Source organism: Halichondria panicea, chromosome 1, assembly GCF_963675165.1.
Source record: "Halichondria panicea chromosome 1, odHalPani1.1, whole genome shotgun sequence".
In the NCBI taxonomy this organism is placed as follows: domain Eukaryota; kingdom Metazoa; phylum Porifera; class Demospongiae; order Suberitida; family Halichondriidae; genus Halichondria; species Halichondria panicea.
This window is the reverse complement of record NC_087377.1, coordinates 11,419,367-11,433,176: the sequence shown is the minus strand read 5'-3', so window position 1 is coordinate 11,433,176 and position 13,810 is coordinate 11,419,367. Positions and strand designations below refer to the sequence as shown.

The following is a 13,810-nucleotide window of genomic DNA, read 5'->3' as shown; positions in this document are numbered from 1 at the left end:
CCCTCAAGCCAAAAGTAACCACAGTACCTCTTTAACGTGTACAACCTAGCCTGTTGGAAGACCAAGAAAACTGCTGCAGGTGCCTGGCCCTGTGGCATCAAGCTAGCTGTTCTGAACTTCATGGAGTAACCAGGTAAGATAAGGGGGTGCTCCAGCACCTATGCTTCCTACGCTCCTGACATGCACAGTCCATTTGCAAAGCTATTTTTTACCTCCAATTAGAAGGCGCACCTCTAAAGACACGCCATCCAGTCTCGAAACTAATTTTTCAACCTCCTAATAGAGCCACCTTTACCAGCGTAATTATTTTAATGTGGCGCCTTAAAAAGAGCTTATACCGTAGATGTTTTTACAAAGAGGGGCGCTGATACACGCTCACATCATACACATAATAAAAGTCCATATTAATTTCTGCGGCTCTCCCCTAGGAAAGGTTTGAGATTGATGGAGATTTTAATCCTGTGCAGGTGTATTGTAGTGTATTACAGTAGTGCTTGTGCAACTACAGTGCATCCAGCTTAGAGAGTAGATTACCACAAATTTGTGAGTAGCTGTACTTAAATGTAAATATCTTTCGATTGGAACATTTCTAAGAAATTGTACTGATACTATTGTGTAGGTGAATGATAGCCTCCTTTGCAGCCTCTCCTTTTTCTGTTCTTTGTCACAATAAGAGAAGAGAAAATTGGAGGAACAAAGAAAGAAAGAAAGAAAGAAAGAAGGAAGCGACAAAGAAAAGGAGACGCGTGATCCCCATACTGACGTAGACACATTTTAACGAGCGTAGGCGAGAGAAAACCTCAATAACTGTCCTCCCACACAGTACTTGGAACGCATTTATTAGGAACACAACCTGTACTGGAGTGTATAATTAATTTTATGAACAGTAGCATGAGTAGAGTAGGCCTTCGTGAGACCTTTAGTCAGTAGAGAAAGTATGAAAGACTAGAGTAGACTATATACTGCTGTAGATCTAATAATTATATCTATACTAGTCAAGTGGGTCTGCTGAACTCAGGAAAAAAACTGAGCTAAATTTAGATGTAGATCTAGATCTTTAGTCTTCAGTCTTTACTAGGTAAGCCCTCGTCTACGATGTCTCCACACTTGATTCTGGCTTACTATCTATGATGCTAACAGCTTTTATGTTAGAGTTTGCAATGCGTAGGCATGCTGTAGCGTTTTGCTCTGTCAGGCTCCGCCCAGCTAATGATTGCCCACGCTCATTTTCACTTGTCTATACCACTTGTCTACTGTCACACGACTTAGCAAGGCAGGCTCTCCTTTTTCTTTGTCTCTTCCTTCTTTCTTTTTTTGTTCCTCCAATTTGTCCCGTATTTTATCTTATTGAACTATTGTGACAAAGAACAGAAAAAGGAGAGGCTGCGAAGGAGGCTAGGTGAATGACCAAACATACTCACTTCCATGAAACATACGGTGGTGGGTTTGTAGTGATTAATAGAACAACAGCAAATTGTTATAGTGGGTACATATAATCGGTTAGAGTAATAAAACAGCAATCTTTTACAGCTAAGGTCCTAGTCGTCTTCATCACATAATTGTTCAATGATTTAGATATCCTGACCATCCCTTTATGGGTCTTACATAATTATGTTCACAGTGTTTATAATTCATGATTTACTTGTTTTTAGGTACACTTTTGGTTAGAGTAATAACTTCTAATAGCTTAGCTTTCAAATTGTACTAAGTTTACAGATAAATGGGCTACATTTTGATACCAAGAACATCCTATTCCATTGCGGAGATAACACTGAAAAGCTACATAATTTCTACTGTTTGATGACATCAGCAGCTACAAACCAATGACGCTTTAATCAACCGCAAGCTTAATTAAGAGTGGGCGTACAGTTATTGTACGCCCACTTACGTGGTTATTAGAGTGTCATCGATTTGTGGTTAGCAGCTTGTGATGTCATCAAAACGGTAGACCAACCTTATCATGTTCTGATATAGAAGGTGTCGTCCCGAAGTTGCACGAGTACTTTGAGGCTGTCGAAAACCATCAAGGATCCTCAGCACATTCCGATCATTATTTGCAAAAGGAGAGGGGTTTATATACACTGGGATGGCCTTTAGTAGTAGAGTGGTCATTGGATCTGATCTATGCATGCCAAATGCAAGCCTATTCTCTTAGACCTTCCGTTCTATTAAAGGAAAATTGGCCAGCATAGCCTTAATGATGTTTTCTTTAATAATTAGCTAACCTCTGGCTGTACGCTTATAGGCATTTTCATTAGTGGGGAGTAGCTTGTACTCCTTTTTAACGAATTACTCAATTATCATGTGTGGTTTTACGCTTGTGGTAATAGTTATTAGCAGCCTAATTCTAAGATTGGTCACTCGATTTATTCATGCATATGTTTTTGCCATTGCTAAGTTCAAGTGAACCAAATCAACTTCTACTAGAAATTGATTATACAAAAGTAAATATCTTGCCTGGAATCGAGGCTAGCTGGAGTGACGGTGACCTTGAAAAGCAGTAGACTATACCTGCAAGCTAGGTCTTTTTCTACTGTCATCATTATTTTGATCATTTAATATTTATGTCCATCAAATAGATTGCATGACCCTTTATCAGACTAGTACCCTTGTCTCACTCGATGTTTATTGTGTAGTGGGTCTTTACCGTCTGTTTTGTCTCAGCTGCTTGACTGAAGTGATATTGACCAATGGATGAAGAGTTGTTGGAGCTGGCGGATCATCAAGTGCATGCGTGTGAGCGTACAGCTTTAATTTCTGCCTTACTTGGTATGTAATGTCACACTGTGCCGCCACCACAATTTTTTTGGCATTAATGATCTTTACCTAACACTTGACCCATAGCCAAGTAAGAAGTCTAATGATTCAATGTCATTGTCTAATGAGTAATGCAAATCAACGGGTGCATGTAATGGATGAATATTTATAATTATCACTGTTTGGTTGCAGTAATCATTGTAAAAAGGGAGTGATTACTGGCATTACATCCATTACAGAGTGATTACATCCACTGATAATGTTGTACATTGAGCTGTGTTACTACCTGAACAGCTGTCTGAAAGATTTGTGTGTTGACTTAGATATTGTGTTTTAAGAAGCAACTTACATGAATTAGTTTACTAGGGTGGCTGTCAGAGCTAAAGAAGCTAGCATAGCTAAGAAAGTTTTGGACATTTTTACTTCCCATCAAGGAAACATAATCATAACAACATAATCTATCTTTTGAGGGCCTAAACAGCTACAGTGGATTTCAGTTGCGTTCGAATTTGCGTTGACGTACGGACTTCTGTGTTGTGCTTACAAGAGGAAAACTGCGGGAAATTCAAATGTAATACTACAGATCAAAATGTCAGCTGAACCGGGAAGAAAGAAAGCCTATGGCACATATCTACGCTGGAGAGTATAGTCTATCAAAGAATTGGTATGAATCTTACCTATGACAAGATAGCTACTAACTTAAATACTGCAGCAAGCACAGCATACAGTATATTTACGAGGTTTCAGCAAACAGGAAAAGTAGACCCTGTACTGAGCGAACAAAGGAGAGAGCTGAGAAAGCTAAGTGTACATGAAGAAATATATACAGTTGGGATGGTGCTCGAGGATCCATCCATGTATCTCTCTGAGGTGTGCCACGAATTGGAGGAAGCAATGGGGGTTGTGGTGACTCCCCCAACTATTTGTCGGCTACTTAGAAGATATGGAATCACTCAAAAGAAGATTCAACAAGTAGCTCTCCAAAGGTGCTATACACTCCGTGGAGCATTTATGGCTCAGTGTTTACTATTTAATCCAGACCAGTTTGTATTTATTGATGAAACGGGTTCAGATGCCAGAGATCATATCAGAAAGTATGGATATGCATTGGCACCTGCACAGAATAAACGCCTGTTGAGTCGTGGGCAAAGAGTTAATGCTATATTGCTGGCATGAGCACTGATGGTGTAGTAGCTGTTGAAGTTACTAAGTCTATAATGTTGATGCGGAAGTTTCTTTGACTATATATATGCAAGACGATCCCTCATACCGAACAGCTACCATTCAACGGATATAATCCTTGTTCAATTGTTATAATGGACAATTTGTCTGTGCACACTCAAGATATCACAGATCTATTCAGACAAATGGGCATACTTTTACTATTTCTTCCACCGTATAGTCCTGATCTCAATCCGGCAGAAGAAATGTTTAGTTTTGTAAAAAACTACTTAAGGAAACACGATAACCTACTGCAAATTGTCACCAACCCAACTGATATAATAATAATAATAATAATAATTATCATTGAACACACCAGGAATAGGTGTACATATTATATTACATGTATATAGTAATAGTATAGAACTATAGTGCAAGATAGTTAGTCCAACTTAAAGTCAATTGCAGCAGATAGAGTTAATTATCATTGATGTATCTTCACGCGAGTTGAATGAAATGCGGCCTAGCCTGACATCCCGAACAAAGTCCGCACAAACCATGTCGTCACTGCTATAAACTTTAATAAAATTCCTTTTGATCAGGTTGTTAGCCCCGACTGCTGTGAATGCATGGCTAGACGCCCATGAGAAAACTGATCTAATGAGGGTGGATTTAGATGCTAAAGCACGTGACATGAAGTTCGAAAAAATATCTGGTATTCTATTAAACAAACTCTGAACTCCAGCAACACAGTGGAGAATTCTTGTGTGACATTGACGAGGCAATCTCCAAATTTTCCTCAAAATATTGTTAAAAGCGGTTTCAAGAGCACGAATTTTCTTACTGTCAAGTCTCCACAAAACACAACCATATAGTGAAAGGCAGTGGGTCACAATTAGCTTAGTTTTCACTCTCATATCACACCCACTAAATGTATGGAGCAGGTAGTTAGCTTTCCTGCACATAACGGAAGTTACTTGTGCAATATCAACTTCGTCATCCAACTTGCGATGAAGGGTGTGGCCAAGGTGGGTCACTATGTCTGTAAACTGAAGAGCAACTCCATTGAACCTGAAAACTCCGTTAGGTAGTGTCATCGAACGATTGCTGAAACAAATAAGCTGAGTTTTGCTGGCATTAAAAGTTATATCGAATTCAGAGGCAAATGCTTCACATTCTTTCAATAAGATACGCATGGCAGATGGTGAGGGGGCCAGAAGGGCTATATCGTCAGCATAACCAAGTGCACAGACAGAGTGCCCACCAAGTTGGTAACCAATTCCAAGTCGAGATAGTCTTTGCAGGAGCTCGTCAATATAAACCGTGAAAAGGATTGGAGAGAGAACACCACGTCATGTACCCTGACGTACACCATTCGAAACATTAAAAGATGCTGAAATATCTGCATTCCAGCGAACAACTAGTTCTTGGTCCCTGTACCATGAGAAGAGAAATCGCAGTACTGTGGGAGGAATGTTCCTATCAATAAGCATCTTAAACAGGGTACATGTAGTATGGTTAACTCTAGCAAAAGCTTTGCTGGCATCTAAAAAACATCCAAAAATGTTAGTATTGCCTTACTCAGCTTTTGATAGTACAGTAGACTCTCGCTATTCCGGCTCCCTGAAGTACGGCCACCTCGATATACCGGCCATTTGGCTTGGCACGGAATGCTAGCTATATGTTTACTGCACAAAACTCACCCTGAAGTACGGCCACTCGCTATTCCGTTTACCGGCCAGTGCTGGCTGTCCCAAACAGGGTTTTCAATGTAAAGTCATTAGATTCGAGGTAAGGTCGTTTTTAAGTCGCGGCTATTTCCTGAGCTGCAGCCACCTCGCTATTCCGGCCAAGCTGCATGGTCCCAAGGGTGACCGGATTAACGAGAGTCTACTTAATCTGGTCACCCTTGGGACCATGCAGCTTGGCCGGAATAGCGAGGTGGCTGCAGCTCAGGAAATAGCCGCGGCTTAAAAACGACCTTACCTCGAATCTAATGACTACTTTTTGCGGTTCTTGTCTCGAGGATAATGTAGGATAATGATGTTCCCTATTTAAGCAATTTTATTTGCTAAACCACACCCAAAACGTCATATCCGGCCGTAATACACGTATAAAATTACATTGAAAACCCTGTTTGGGACAGCCAGCACTGGCCGGTAACCGGAATAGCGAGTGGCCGTACTTCAGGGTGAGTTTTGTGCAGTAAACATATAGCTAGCATTCCGTGCCAAGCCAAATGGCCGGTATATCGAGGTGGCCGTACTTCAGGGAGCCGGAATAGCGAGAGTCTAGACTACTGTATCTTGTATGACAATATGCATGTGCATGCAATGTTCACGATTAAATGTGGCAAAAATACTTTCCCCTTACCACCTCCGGTGAACGAAGCGTAGTTACAAGATCATCGATTCTTTTCACCTGCCCAATCATGTCAACCCAGAGTGCAAAGAAAAGTATCCCCCCAAAATTCTTAAAGAAAAATTTCCAGCTGCAAACACCCAAGCTGGAGAGCAGACTTTTGTGTGGTTGGGAAGGTTTAAGCACATTGTATGTGCAATGTCCAAAGAGCACCACTTGTTTTATCTGCATGCAAAGGATGGTTCGCCACAGGAACATGTATATACTGCAAGATGCTACAAAACTGGAAGGAAGCCAATTAATTTTATCAAAATCATCAGACACTCGTACACTAAACTAAATTTTCACTCAAGATCTCAGATGCTGCATGTACATATTACTAATGTATAGAACTAAAATCTATAGTAGAAACAGAGATAATCTCTGGTAGAACAACGTAGACATGTATATTGTAGCCTGCATGTGTATCATTTATCAACTGAATTTATTACTTCTCACCTTCTTTACTGATGATTACATGATTGATTACATGATCCATAAGAATTGCATAGACATACATGATACGTCTAGATAGATTGCTATGGTTCTACATCAGTGTCATGGAAAATTACTGACAAAAGTCATCACTAGACAAGACTGCACCCACTGGTCTATCGCAAATGTAGCCTCGATTCGTCTCCAATTGAACGCTAGGTCGCTTCCTCGGCCTGTTATTGATTGTATCTGGGCGTGTATCTGGGCATGTGCTGTGGTTGCTCAGATATTCGCTCGAAAAGAGCGAATACCTGAGCAAGGTGGAGCGAATAGAAACACTAATAGTGTATGTAAGCATACTTACTCCGTAAAATCACCGTTAAATCACAAAGAACTCCGTGTCATAGGAGGTCTATTCTTTGCAAGTTTAGTTTGTCATAGATATAGGCTTAGCTAGAGTGTGAGGAGCTGTCTTGTGCGAAGGAAGAAGGAGCATCACTCTTGTGAAAGAACAGACCTAGGTTCTCAAGTTTCTGCTATCAGTTGGCTACCTTTGATTGACTACACAATTTAATACAAGCGCTTGATTAGACCATTGATTGCCAAATACACTTGGTAGAGTCTATCCTCAGACTCTGGCCATCGATATCTTGTATATACTATGCTCAGGGGTGTCCACAAGTGGCTGGGCCTGGGATGTATTGTCAAGGTGAGCGATAATACCCTTTCATCATTGGAAATTGTACACTATAGCAGTGGCGGATCCAGGAAAAATGAAAGGGGGGGTTCCAGCAGCGCGAGTAGTGAAAGTGGGATAGACTAAGTTCACCTAAGTTGATGAGGAGCACGTGATCCTAATGTCATTTACCGCGGTATTTGCGAGGGAAACTTGATTTAATAAATGCACATGGTACACGTGTGTACGTGTAGATCTATCATTACTGCATGCTAGCTAGCTATGGATGCAGCACCACAGTGGGTTGGAGAACACAACCTGAGGAGAGTTGGCCTATACTATGAAGGTTACGTTGATGACACAGTCTTGGACGTGTTGAGACAGCAGCACCAAGCATACACAGTATCAACATTTGGTATTCGACGGTCCACTAGCACTGCTCAAAAAACACAAGAAAAGGAAAATAAGGTAATAATACAATAAACAAACTTGAGACAATAAACAGAGTAGTATAATTAATGTAAGAGTCTTTCACTCTGCAGGAGGTCCCTGCTTGTAGCAGTCAGGCGGCGAAGATTTTCTGGGAGAAGAAAAATGCAGTCAACTTTAAAGATACGCCTTTTTCTGTTGACAAACAACAACTTTAGATTGCCAATATGGTCAACACTACTTTCGAAAGAAAGAGTGCAAACATGCTCGGCTACGACTACAAGGCACAAGAAAAATTGGGTGTTGTGCACACATTCAAACTATTAAATATACACTGTATCCCGACTATCAGATCACAAAGCAGGAAAAAGAAGGGCTCAGTCCATGGAAGTTACGGCTACTACGTGAAGGTAAATTGGGAAAATTAAGGAATGAATTGGCTACAGGTACCCCGAAAAAACAAACAAAATACTTCGTATCGCTTCCTACGAATGAAGCACACAGCAGCCACCTGATTGGAGCAGATATTGCATTTGCACAGAAAGTACACCCCTTGCTACTATCAAAAATTTCAAAGCTAGTGTCAGCTAATATTACTGATGTACACGAGGTAAAAAAGCTCTTGAAGTACTACACAGACAACCAAATTAGTAGAGAGCTTGGATTCAAACCACAAGCCCATGACAGAGCATTTTATCCTAACAATGTTGATATCAAAAATCATGTGTATCGAGCAAAGAGAGCACTAGAGCTCTCAAAATTTGATCAAGAAAACTTGAGACTCAAAATTAAAGAATGGGAAGAACATGACAGGGAAAGTACCTTTTTCTTTCGCCCTTACATCTCGTCTGAAGATTCTGAAACGCACCATCAATCATCAGAAGAAGTACCTAAAGAGGAAAACAAAAAGGAAGACACATTAACCAAAGGGTTTCAAGGAAACTCTGGAGGTGATGATGACTGGTGTGAGGTTTTAGGATCTCACAAGCAATGCTCTCAAAGTTTCCTGTATGTACACCAAACACAATGGCAAAAAGTTACTGGAACGTTATGGGAACAATATAAAGATGCAACGTATAAAACCACACGTTACGACTTGGCCTTATTTTTTATTTGTGTCAAAACGAATGTAGGGTACAGTGTGGTTGGTGAGTTTATTACTCAGTCTGAAACGGCTCAACATGTATCTGAGGCCTTACAACTGTTACATAAATGGAATCCTAAGTGGAACCCCAAATTTTTCATGACCGATTATTTGGAGGCTGAACTTCTGGCTCTTAAACAGACCTTTCCAGGTGTACAAATATATTTATGTGATTTTCATCGCGAACAAGCATGGGAGAGGTGGACAAATAATCACAAACATAGTCTCAGTAATGATGAAAAGGAATGTCTTCTATCTATGTTAAGGGAATGTGCTAATGCTCCACCAACTGAAAACGTGTCAGGGTTACCCTCAGAATTCTACTATCAAAAAGCGATAGATGACCATCCAACATCTGGAAACACCATGAGGGATTGGCTCAATACAAAATGGTTAAGTATCCCAAAGGTAAGCATCGTCTACAGTGGAACCTCCTTTAACAACCACCTCTGAATAAAGGCCAGTTGCTATATAACGGCCAGGCACCCAGGTCCCAAATGAACAGTTTGTGTAAAACAACCTCTCAACAAAGGCCACCTCTGTATAAAGGCCAAAACATTGTTCCCCAAAGGTGTCCGTTATAGAGGGGTTCCACTGTAATATTGTACGTCTGTCACATAATAATTATTGCATATAATTATTCTGAGTGGTACGAGAAAATAAAAACGGTTGTATTATGATTATTATGATGTGACTGTACTTTTGATCCCATTACAGCTATGGGCCAGAGTTTATAGGGATGATTGTTACCATGCCGCTGTAAACACCAACAATGGGGTTGAAGCAATTAATGAACAAAACATTGAAATACAACTATTTACCAAAGGGAAAAAATACAACGCTATCACATCTAGTAACAATTTTGGTAGAAGAGTTTTTGCCCAGCATGCATGCTACAGAAGTATCAGAAAGACAACTTTGCTATGTCAGATTCGTACAGATCATACAACGAGTTTGTTCCTGAGTATTTGAGAGGCCGGCCTAGGTCAGTAATTCTGCACTGTTTGACCCGAATCAGAAAAGCTGAAAAATTCCCTAAAGCGTCAATTGAACAAAATGGTACGAAAGGTCAATTCACAGTTAAGACTACCTCGGGAAAGCAACATACACTTGAGTTCACAAACGACGAAAACATGCCACAGTGCTCTTGCAAAGATTGGACACGCTGGCACATACCTTGCAAACACTTTTTTGCAGTGTTTGAAAAATTTCCAAACTGGGGATGGATGAGCTTACCAAAGGACTACCTTAAGAATGAATATATTACTGCTGACTCAGCTCCTCTATCCAATAGTGACGCTCCAGTTAGCATTGCATCTGCTTACCTGAGTGAAGAAGAAAAAACGATTACAGATGACATTCCCCAACATGAGGTGAGTATTTTGATTTAACTACAAATCATGTATATGTATAATTATATACTTCATGCTTATATTATATATAGCATTCTGTTTCTACTCAAAAAACACGACAACAAGTTCTGACTACACTAAAAGTGGTAGAGTCTCTGTCATACAGCTGCACTGACAGCACAAAGCTACGGCACCTTGATCAAATGCTTAAAGATGTGGAGGCTAAGTTCAGAGGAATGTTGCCACATGAAGGAGGTTTACTTTTAAGACCTGCCCTCGTTACCCATTCAGCAAAGAAGATATCACAAAAGTACAAGAAACTGCACCAAAAAACTGCACCAAAAATCCCTTAAATATTCCTCTCTATCCGTGCATTCAAAGACCCACCACAAAAAAAAGGACTGGCATTTTAAAAGCCGTGTAGGGAACAAAGCACTAAGGTACAAAAAGGTGAGGACTATTATAATTATTTTACAAGGCCATAATTATATATGTGTGTCATATACTTTAAGATTGCACAAGAAGTGTCAGAGTCACGAAATGAGTTCATGCAGAGGGTAAAGACAAAGCAAGTGCCAGAACAACTATCCAGTAAAACACAAACCATTCATAGTGATTCAAAAAGTACACCTGACTACTTTACACCACACAACTTTACACTTTATATGGCAGGTCGGAAGAGGCAAAGACGGTGTGAACAGTGTCCAGGATGCATTAGTACAGACTGCAATCAATGTAAGTTTTGTTTGGACAAGCCTAAGAATGGTGGACCATGCAGGAATTAAGAAACAGTGCTGCATCAAACGCAAGTGCATTCGTACTGCAAAAGCAGAAGCTGATGTGGCAAATGTTATTTCAAGACTATACACCATTTTAGTGGTAAGGGGGGGTACCATATAATCATATACCACATTTGTAATCGCATAGAGACAATAATTATTTATACAGGTGCAGCTTCAACACCACAACTTGAAGTGCAAGAAAAGGGGAAAGTATCAGAAAAGGAATTTTGTGATGTACGTATAGCACTGATTCTGTTGTCGCACTCTTATATACCTTCAATAGGGTTATTTCAGGTCTTGCCCGGGATTTGTGAAGCTACCCAATGCAGATTTTGCAGATATTCCTGTCCCTCCGCAATATGTTCCAAGTTCAGGTGGGCTTTACTCAACACATGAGGTAATGGTACGGAGTTACAGACGCCAGCTTTCACTGTCTCTGTTGGGAAGTGAAAAGACAGCAGATCATATACACGAAACAAGATGCATTATTAATCCTGCACCGAACACAGAAGGATATAAACTATTTCAGAATATGCTGGGAAAACAACGGAGAATTGACTACATTCAAGCTGATGGAAATTGTCTGTTTAGAGCACTTTCCAAAGAGATCTTGGGCCATGACAAATTTCACCATACAGTCCGACAAATGCTTATCCGACACACACGAGAAAGCAGCCATTTATTTCAAAGATATGTATTTGATGGTACCCTTGAGGCTCACTGCAAGAAAATGGAAGCTATTGGCTACTGGGGTACGCAAGTTGAAATCTATGCAGCAGCTAACTTGTTGAAGACAGAAATCTACATTTTCTGTAAGCAACCAGACAGCCAACGTTACCATTGGATTTGCTATCGACCAAACGAGCACTTTCATCAACAAGAAAAATGTTCAGACTTAGTACTTAATAAGATCCTTCAGCTTTCACAACCAAAGGGCTACCACATAGAGCTCATTCATACTTTGGAATGCCATTTTGATAGGGTAACCCCTTCTAACCTCTTGCTCACCTCAATGGACAGTGCTCCTGAGCTTCAGTCAGCAACATCAACTGTAGATTTAACTTATTAGACTATGTACCAAGAACCAGAGGTAAAGTAATTACTCTATCTCTGCAAGAACCAAGCTAGCTGAGCCTCCTTTGTTTATACTGATGTCATTCCTTGCATAATATTTGTAATTAAAAACTAGTTGGGTGGAGCCAACCCACCCACTAGATCCTCATCAACTTGGGTGAACTTAGTCAATCCCTAGTGAAAGTCGCGCGCAGCGCGAATTTTTAGGGTTACGCCCACTTCCGGTCACACGTGACTAGGGAAAATCCCATACTCAGCCAGGGGAAGTTCCATAATAGACTTGCATAGAGCTAGCTGCCACGAACAGTCAACTAGCTAGCGCTAGCCTAGGCTAACCTGAACACTCCTTTGGCATTTGATACATCAAAACAACAGGTACAATCATTGAATCAAATTACAATAGCTACAAAAACTGATAAATAGCTAGCTGGTTAATTAATGCACCTATCAATGCAAATCCCCACCCCCCCCTCACGGGATAGGGTGGGGATTTGTCAATAGGGGAGTTACAAAGACACTCCCCCAGGGAACACCTCTTTGTACAAATGCATGTCCATAGCACTACAAACGACTCTCCCCCCACACAGGGGATTCAACAATATTAATAAAAAGTATTAATAAAAAGAATGGTTCACAATGTGCACTTCTATACTACCACTAGTAGACACAACCACCTTCTTCTCCATACTATTAAGCACAAACTAGGGCCTATATCCAAGAACAATGACTAGCATATGCATATGCGTATACACACTAGCTCTATATACCTGCTATAGTCCATGTGGCATTGGAGGTCACAAAGAAAAAGAAGAAACACATATTGTAGTATACTGATTCTTGTATCCTTGAATATACGGATTGACAAAAGCCCTGCCCCCAAGTAGGAAGTTATTTTGCAAATGACTTACAAATCCCCACCCTCTCCCGTGAGGGGGTGGGTGGGGATTTACATTGATAGGTGCATAACTTCAAAACGGGGGGTCAAGGGACTCCATGGACCCTCCTCTGGATCCGCCACTGTATAGCCTATAGTCCAATCCTTGGTATCTGTATCAAGATATGACATTACGGCACTGGCACTGGTGTTGTGTTAGCCTCCTTCACCGGCCTTCAAGGAAGTGCGGCCTGGGATCGAGGCTAGTTTTGTGTGGACCATCACTGTGAGTTATAAAATGTATAGTGGAATGGTGAATTTAAGTTCATACTAATTTGTATACAGGAGCAAAATGGAACCTTCCCCTCCAACCCCTGTCGTACTCCTCCTAGCTGATGGGTGCGAACACATTGAAAGAGGATGCCCAGTGCCACTCGTGTCCTTCCCATGGGGCCGATCTTATAGAACTACCTGCACTAAAACTACTGACATGGAATGGCTCTTTCAACACTTGTGGTTGCTATCCTGACCAGTGACGTCAGGATTCTACTGTCTCTTGATGCACTGTGAACACACAATCTTTGTTATGCCACCTGAAGGCCTAGCAGGCATATCCAACGCAGTATTTATTAAGTCTTTCTGGAAGCTCCTGTTTGAGATCTTCGCTTCTAAACATCTGCATTTATTATAGACGCAGTACTGCTGTGCACTCTACAGAGTATTAAT

At 40.7% G+C, this 13,810-nt stretch overlaps 3 long non-coding RNA genes across 3 annotated transcripts; 2 read left to right on the top strand and 1 right to left on the bottom strand.

Annotated features, from left to right (window-relative positions):
• The first annotated feature begins 5,983 nt into the window (after positions 1 to 5,983).
• Positions 5,984 to 13,810, top strand: LOC135347617 (uncharacterized). Its single transcript, XR_010398479.1, has 3 exons — positions 5,984 to 7,462; positions 13,236 to 13,370; positions 13,430 to 13,810. It is a non-coding gene; the product is annotated as an uncharacterized LOC135347617 (long non-coding RNA).
• LOC135347535 (uncharacterized) lies at positions 7,870 to 12,286 on the bottom strand. Its single transcript, XR_010398411.1, has 4 exons — positions 12,145 to 12,286; positions 11,411 to 11,572; positions 8,681 to 10,327; positions 7,870 to 8,009 (listed from the first exon to the last, which is right to left on the bottom strand). It is a non-coding gene; the product is annotated as an uncharacterized LOC135347535 (long non-coding RNA).
• On the top strand, positions 10,744 to 11,560 carry LOC135347577 (uncharacterized). Its single transcript, XR_010398468.1, has 5 exons — positions 10,744 to 10,804; positions 10,867 to 10,945; positions 11,027 to 11,233; positions 11,303 to 11,370; positions 11,420 to 11,560. It is a non-coding gene; the product is annotated as an uncharacterized LOC135347577 (long non-coding RNA).